Source organism: Plectrocnemia conspersa, unplaced genomic scaffold (assembly GCF_051122295.1).
Source record: "Plectrocnemia conspersa isolate PC_06_02 unplaced genomic scaffold, ASM5112229v1 ptg000006l, whole genome shotgun sequence".
Taxonomy (NCBI): Eukaryota; Metazoa; Arthropoda; class Insecta; order Trichoptera; family Polycentropodidae; genus Plectrocnemia; species Plectrocnemia conspersa.
The window spans coordinates 2,007,446-2,016,628 of NW_028277170.1; the positions used below are offsets into that span (position 1 = coordinate 2,007,446).

General features: G+C 26.8%; 1 long non-coding RNA gene across 2 annotated transcripts; it reads left to right on the plus strand.

Annotated features, from left to right (window-relative positions):
* Window positions 1-1,413, plus strand: LOC148234029 (uncharacterized). 2 transcript variants are annotated; one of them, XR_015809993.1, is made up of 3 exons: window positions 1-375; window positions 457-521; window positions 621-1,413. It is a non-coding gene; the product is annotated as an uncharacterized LOC148234029 (long non-coding RNA). The 2 variants fall into 2 exon arrangements; XR_015809992.1 differs by having other exon boundaries at window positions 1-263; window positions 332-375; window positions 457-1,412.
* The last annotated feature ends 7,770 nt before the right edge of the window (window positions 1,414-9,183 follow it).

Sequence of the window (9,183 nt, forward strand, 5' to 3'; positions counted from 1 at the left end):
TTTTATACATATTTTAATAAATTTTATACAATTTAAATCGTTAAAATAAATTTCGCTCGTTAAAATCAATTTCGCTCGTTAAAATCAATTTAGTTCGTTCTCAAGCGCGGGACTTCCCAAATTTGCTTTGACAGTTCTTCTGTCAGATCTGGCAAGAAATATGTTATAATCGCGGGATTTTTGTTACAAAGTGACAATTGAAGATGATTCAAGTGATGCAGCATTTGAAATTATAGACAAAACTATAAATTGCGGGTGTGCCAGTAAGTGTTTAGTTATAAATGAATAATATAACACGGTTATTCTAACAAAATTACTATTGACTTTCCAGGATCTAATATTAAAAGACAAACAGCGGTGATTTGGCAATTAAAGGTATACATACCGAAGTTAATTAAACATATTACAATGCTAGTAATAATAAAAAATATATGACATATTGTGACAATTTTGTAGAAGATGAAAAGATGCCAATCTACGTGTTTAATCCTCTACAGTACATCCATCAATTGTGTTCTTTGGTTGTCGTTTAAATTTAATTTATGGATTATATTAGTAGTAATAATGTGTTCAATGTTTACTCTTGATAGGAGTCTTATTGTTTTTTAATTATTTTTCAGAAGCAATGATGGAACAATTTGATGACCTATATGGCTACAACGTAGAATTGGTATATATAAACAAAGAGTTAATCTTCTCGTGTTGAAGTCACTGTCAGCAAGTATTATCTTTTTATAAAGAACATACTACATAAGTTTGATGTAACTGAATATCTTAAATTTGGCTATTCAGAAAGAGGAATGATGGCACAGAACAAAAATTGTACATATTTTGCCACATCGGAATTAAAAATAACCCACTCTTAGATATTTTGGCTATCGATTATTCCAGGTATGCAATCACATATTTATAATCATTGTAAAATGTCGTTTATTAGATAACATCCAAGAAACTACACATTTATAAGCTGTCCGACAGCGCCGATTTGATCGACGTTAACTTTCAATCCTCACATACTAAGGATATATTACACATTCATGTTTAAAACATAACTGGTTAATTTAAAATTCTTAAAATCTAACGTATATATGTATTAAATCGGAAAGCAATGATAATGTTTATGTAATATAAAAGTAAAACTCACTTTTCGGCCTCGGAGCCCGGCGACGGGATTTCAAAATTTGAAGATTTCATTACAAAGATTGTTTTATGATTGTTTATCTAATTTAATCAATGTATTCTTCTTATCCTCAACACATTATGTATATATTTAATTTTCATAGTTATAACACACCTAGTTAATTTGCAATCCGATTATTTATAAAAGCAAAAACTCACTTTTAGGCCTCGGAGCCCGTCGCCGGGAATTCAAAATTTGAAAATTTCATTACGAAGATTTATTTATGATTGTTTATCTAGTTTAATCAATGTATTTTTCTAATCCTCAACACATTATGTATATATTTCATTTTTATTCAGTCAAATGACGAATTAATGAAAATTATTGTCGCGTAGCAAAATTTTATTATTAAATAATAATTATTTAAAAGTGTTGTCACGGTACTATCTATTTGAATTTGAATGCTTATTTTTCATTGGTCGACGCTATTTGAATATTTGAATGCTTATTTTTGATTGGTCGAAACAACAGAACGCATTACCGGCGGCTCGAAAATCAATCGGAACAAATTCAATTTTAATTTTTATTGTTATTTATTATTATAATTAAATATATTTCCTTTGTTTACGTGTATTGTTACACACTGTTAATACAAAGTGATACGATTTACAGAGTAGATAATTGAACGGAGAATGTTTCGTTTAAAGTTATGCGCGTCCGGAAGCGGAAGCGGCTTAGAACAATTATATATAAGATTGTTTATAGTAACAGTGAAGATAGTCTATAAGACATGAATCAGTTCTTAAATAACATTTAATTTAAATTTAATAATATTTATATTATTCCTTAATACATATATAATAATATATGTATTGCATATCCAAAAAATCGAGAATTTATGCTTTTAAAATATGAATGAATCAATATTCATTGTCAGTATTTTAACTTTTATATAACACAACAGTAATTATTTATTACAACTCATATTAACTCCTTTATACAAAGTTGATGATCAAAGGATCACTAATATTATAATATACATGTTTAATAGTTCAATCAAAAAAAGTCGTCTTTTTTCTCAATTTTATAATTTTTTTTCATTAATAATATATTATTACTAAAAGTACATTAAAGCAACTAAAACTGTTTGCAAGAAAAAAACATTTAGAACTTATTTCTAAGCATAAAGTGTCATTTTTAACACATTTAGAATAAATAGCACGATAGGCAATGATTTTTCGGTAAATCGGTAAATGGTTTGGTAAATGAGCATACAATTAAATTCATTTTCTAAGCCATTTTAAAATAATTTTTCGGAACTTTAGGTATTTTTGAAAATTTATATCATAAGTAAATAGCGCCGCAGGCGAATTTCTTTCGAAATGTTTCAACGTTTGTATTATATAATATAATTAGAATATTTCAGTAAATTATATTTACTATCAATGCAAGTTTTAATATCAATGTAAAAATAAGTTGGTATTTTTAAAATATATCATTTCATTAAAATCATATCGGAATACATTTTAATCGGTAGATATATACTTTTACCAGTGAAAATATAAATTATCTGGCAGGTGCTAGTAAAAATTATATGATTTCAACTTTTCTATATGTATATTTACTCTCACGGAAAAATAAGCGGGCGAATAAGTACAGACAGACATCGCATCTCACATGTTACTCTATAGTCTGCATTTTGATATTACACTATGTTTTGAAAATATGATAGCAATTCTTACCGATATAACTATGAACTTCTAATATAATATGGCTGATAAAAGTATTTTCAAACCGAATTTTGATCAATAGGAGAGCGCAAAAACAATTATCACTTCTCAGAAGGCAAAAATTCACGTCAAAAGCAATAAAATCGTGTCGGAGCCGCCGCAGTGGGAACGCTCGGTAACGAGCGTTCCCACTGCGGCGGCGCCGACACGATTTTATTGCTTTTGACGTGAATTTTTGCCTTCTGAGAAGGGATAATTGTTTTTTGCGCTCTCCTATTGGTCAAAATTCGGTTTAGATGTGCTTTATTCGATTCTCACTCGTAATAGTGTTATCAAAAGTCTTAGTATAAACGCTTGTTAATCGAGCGTTTTCACCGCAATGGCACAATTTTATTGCTTTTGACCTGGACTGAAAAAAAAACTCACTATATGGCAACACTGAGCAGCAAATAAAACAAATAAATATTATAAGTAGATACTTTTAATAATTTTCGGTGCACAATTAAAATATTTTGCATAAAATAAGATTTCAGAAAATAAGTCACAATGGTGGCTAATTTTTATATTTATTTGTAGCATAGAATAGGTTAGCTCATACCTATTATTATTTATTAAGAAATTATACTACGATGGTAAAAAAATATAAAATGCCATTTTTGTTATGAGGCCCGGAAACATTGTTTTCCATAATCTTTTGCATAAAAAATATCCATTTCTGCTGGAACGGCATTCCTAAGTTATTGATGAAAGTAAAAGTTACAATTACATTGCTCAACGCGTGATCGGTTGTTCGTCGAAAGGGGTACACCGGTAAGTGTAAGTACATAGGGCAGCATTAGTTTGTTATTTTTGAGATACGGTTGTCAAAAAATGATCTAATCGCTTCTTAAGCATAAAAATATTTTTTATGAACACAAAAGCTAAGTTTGTGGTCTTTTGAAGTTTTGCGAAGAAATGAACGAGAAATATTTTGAATATTTGTTTTCTTACGTTTATCTGATGTAATATGATAACGCCTTGTTCTATGTGTTTTTATTTTAATTTTATGTTTCAAAACATGTATAGACAAATATAAGAAGGCAAAAGCAAAATCGATTTATTTTAGTTTTATTTATTATATTTTTTGATTTTCTCTATCAGATTTTTATCACATAATATATATAAAATAGTGAAATTAGGAAAATATAAAAAAAAATATGCTATGATCTGTCAAAATTAAAATTATATAATAACCACTAATTCCAATATCCTAGACACATAAGGGCTTATATGGGATTCGAACCATGGTCTTTCAAGTATTAGTCATTGATTATACCACTAGTAAATTGTACCAGTAAAAATACAGGAGTACATAAAATAATATTTGTAATTAAAAATTAATCACATTTTTTTTAGTAGGATAGGTAACTAATGTCATTTTATTATATTTAAAAAAAATATGCAATTTCATAGTATAATTAAAAAAGTATCATGCCATATATATAACGAAAAACAAATGATAACTGTAGCTGAATCTAGTATTTTTTATCATTCGAAAGTCAATTAAATTATTATTTCAAATGTAATTGTGTCAAGTGATAAAATGATAACATAACAAAATAAATAAAACTTCTCATGAAGGTCTTTGATAAAAATCGTGCATCTTTTGGTCTTATTTAAAAAAAATTATAATAACTTATAACTATTTGTAATTAGTAGCTATAAATGCTAGTTGCTTCTAAATTTGGTTTGTAACTCTGCTACTTTTGGTTTGAAACTTGGCGCAAAATAAATTATGATACAATTCATCGTTGTTCAAGTATTTTTTAATAATATATAAATAAAATGTTGTCAGCAAACATCGATGACATTTTTTTTATTATCAAATATTGACAGATAAAAATGTACTTTCAATCTCAATTATTGTTTAAACATCTGTGGATTTTCAATTAAAGTATCGCTTACATTATTTGTATGATTATGATTAAACATATTTAATCGTTTTATACTAGTTTGAGTACATTCCACTCTATTATCAAAAAGTCGAGTGTTACATATATATATATATATATATTAAATACGGCATATCTGTTTGGCATAAATTAACAAAAAAATAATAATTTGATAGTGAGCTTCCTATCAAAGTAACGATTGCCAAACTTTACCAATTTATTATTTATTTAATTTTAATTATGTATTGAATGATTTTATTGTCCGGCAAAACGTTTTTGTTTTCTGTAACATGATATTTTTAAATATAGAAAAAAATATGGTGGCCAATAACGTCTTGTTTGCTATTTATACTATATGCGTATATCAACCATTTTTTCCATAGCCAACAAATTAAATTATATTTTCACGATACACTAATAAAATTTTCGCATATTAACTTTCCGGCAATTCTTTCGTTCAGTTGGTTAACGTTGTTCGTAACGTAGTTAACGTTGCATGAATACATGGAAAAGTTTTCTGTAATAAACGCATTAAAAACGTCGATAATAGAATATAAATTACCAATTATTATTATCGGGTTATAAACAGAAGTGACAATAACATTCATTATCAATAAATATAGACATGAATGCTCTTCAAACATTTTCAACCGCTCTCGAGTTTTTTTACGCTAAACGTAAGTAAAATTTTAAATTTATATTTATGTAACATAATTAATTATCTATTGATATTGATACAGTAATGTTTACTTTTTAACATAACATTTTAAATTAAGACTGATCCAAGTTTTTTGATACCGGTGAATCAAAACTTAGCTACTAGAAATGTTTTTTATGCAGGTACAACTTATAAATAATTAGTTGAGATGCAAGTTTGATTTCAAATATATACATTCCATTTGCAAGTTCGTAGTTAACACGTCTATGTCAACTGAAAGTGAAGTTGCATATATACTGAAATGCAGTTACTGTTTTCTGAAATATTATAAACTATTCTGTCCAGTGAAAAAATAACAATAAATACTGCATATATTTTACTCTTTATGTGACTTTGATCATACTAAATAAAATTTACTATAAATTCTTAATCTGAGTTCATCACAAATTTAGTTTAATTTCAAGTCTCTGTTTAAAACATATAATTTATTAATTAATTTTAGATCATGGAAATAAACAGTCAATTCAATGTATTTATGGTTAGTTTCTTAAGTATTCAGAAACGCTTGATCTTATTGTTAAATTTACGACATTAAAATTACTCATTTTTAAAGTCGTTTTCTTGATATACGATGCAGGAATACTGCCGACGATCATTTTTGCATCTACTAGTTTCTTACTCCTTTATTCTTTGCAATTATATTCGAACTATTCGAATATTCAAATACAGTAGATTGACGTGCTATTCGGGTGCGCTTAATTGGGGGACTAATTTGATTAGGGAGGTCATTTCTGCTTTTTCATAACACTAAAATTAAGATAATTCAGCAAAATTTATGAATCAGTTTATATAGTCAATAGCTTATAATGATTGGAACGAATTTTATATATATTAAGACCGGATATGTATTAGCATTTTTTTGGTGCGGATTTGCATATAAATTTAATAACTATAAATAAATAATTTGCAATCTAATCATTGAATTGATTCAAATGAAATATTAGCGACTTGAGACAATAAATACAAAAACGTAATACAAACTTCACAAAAATTTGCGACGCACACCTGTTTTTCAGGTAAGCGTTAAACGATAATAAATGATGGGCCTTTTCGACATTTGTTTCGATCAACGTACAAATTCTGCGTATTTTGGTCATACATTCTATTCACAAATATTTTTCTAATTGTCTTGCATCTTGAAATAAAATAAAGTACCATGAATTTTGGAGCGGCACTAGTCACTCGGGTATATTGAGAGAAAAAATCCTGTGTTGCTTAAGTATAGAAATTGTTTCATTCTAAGATTTTTTCAAATTTCATTCGAGATTGAGCCAGTTATTTAAATATAAATTAGAAATATACAGTTAAAAACGTTGAAATATATAAGCACGATAGACCGGTGAGTTTTACCTGAAAGAACTGAGTTCAAATCCCGTTTTGAATTTATATTGTGTCTTGCAGAATGAAATTAGTGATTATTATAAAATTATTATTAGGTTTTCTTAGAATTTCCTAATCTCACAGTTGAAAAACGCGATGAACTATAGACCTGTCAGCTCCTGCCATATTATTCGAAATTATTATCCAAAGTTACGTTTCAATCACTTTTATCAAAAGTATGACGGAATATTATTTATAAAAAAACCTTCGACAAAGTCTATTACATAATTATTTTAACTGATATATAAATACAATACATAAAACTTTAAACGTACCATATTCTTTATTTGTAAAATTATTTTAAGCACATAATAAAAAAAATCTGTCATGGCTTATTATTAATAAAATGTTTGAGCCTTTGTTGCTTAAATAATCTTTTCTTAAGATTTTTGAGCTATAGTTGGCAGTTCGTAACCTATAGAGGCGAAATATTGTCGAAAGAATATTTCACCCCTTCAAAAGTGCCTCAAAGGATCATTCTGAGCCATCTGCTCTTCGCGTTTTTCATTGACATAAATATGCCGATGATGTAAAATAATTTAGAGAAATTCTGATAAAAAATATGTTATGGAATTATTTCTCTTTACAGATTTTTTTTGATGTGGGTTTTTATATAATATACTATTTTTTACTATCATAACACATTAGGCATATTAATGTTTATTTCGATTATAATATTGAAATATTATCTGAGAAAAATGTATTAATAAAGTTTAAAAACACCAAATATTTTTGTATATTATCAAATGGATTAAATTAGCAGTTCATTGTTCTTTAAAAATAATTATTTTTATATTCTAAGAACGTGTGTTTTTGACCAAACGTAGATTACATCCGGACTGATTGAGCATATCAATTTTAAGTTCTACAGTTCATTTAAAGTGTAAAATAAACATATTTATATTTTTGTGTATTTTTAGTACAGTTGTGAAGTTTCATATAATATATAAATATTTTAGCAAACTTATACAATACATAAAACAATGTTTACAATTTATAAACGTACAATATCTGTAGAATTGTTCTATGAACATAAAGAAATAGGGGAGTTTAAAATTAATTTGATTTACTCAAATACTCTGTGAAATATTGCAAAAAAAATTGATATCAATGTAGCTTTTTATAAGGTGTAAACTATTTTTTTATATTATCATTTTGCTAAGATCGATAAGATATTTTTTAGATAATTAAAATCTCAGTTTGAGATCTAGAATAAAATTAAAGATATTCACAGTTGGAATAGTGACTCCTAATTAGTTTTTTGCTGTCTTGTGTTTTAATGTTTTGTAAGAATTTGATAATATCAATACTTAAAAAGAAATATGTCTTTTACACATTATGAAAAGCACCGAGAAACCCATTCGTTTATCTGAATACGCATCATCAGTTTCTCTGACTAATTAATATAATTCTACACAGGTATATCCATAATAGTTCAATCGTCACTAGCTTCTTATACTTCTCTAAGACTTCGACTAAGCTTATCGATACTAAAATCCAGATCAACATGGTTTATATTGACTTTTACAAAGCATTTGACTAAGTCAATCATGAACTTCTTCTTTGAAAATTAATTAACCTCGGTTTCTCAAATGGTGTTGTCAATATGTGAGTTATATTATTTGTTATAGAATACCATAGGTATCGTATTTGAGTTATTTTCAACTCCTACTCTTTATTATTGAAAATTTCAGCATTTGTAACACAACAAATGTAATTATAATATTATAAAAATAAAATTATTATTTTTTAACAATTAAGTGATATTATTTATTAATTAAAATTTGCACATTTTAAATTGTTATTCCCTGATGTGAGATTATTATATTGCGTGCTGCATCTGTACATTTAAAGCAAAAAAGTTTCCTGAATAAAATTGAATTTATTAAGTCCTTAACTTTTACAGAGTAGACATTAGCTGTTAATCCACTAGACTAGAGAATAAGCAGAATGTGAAAAAATCATAGAAAGAATATATATATATAAAAAAGTAAAAACCCACCTCAAATAAATATCTGAACTAAACTACGGTTGTTTGATATGTATGTACTGATGTAATTCATGTATAAGTTCCTTTAGTCCTTTTTATATATACAATACATAAAAGGAGTAGAACATTGCCTTCAAAAGCTTTCACAATAAAAAATATTATTCAAAGGGACAGATTGTAGTTTTTTGACGCAGCTCAAAATTAAGATTTGAAACAAATATCTTATTCAAAAATATTTTTTCAGAAAATATAGTAAATGAATGAAAATGAAAATTATTTAAAAGCTTCTTATTCATTGAAACACAAAATATGCA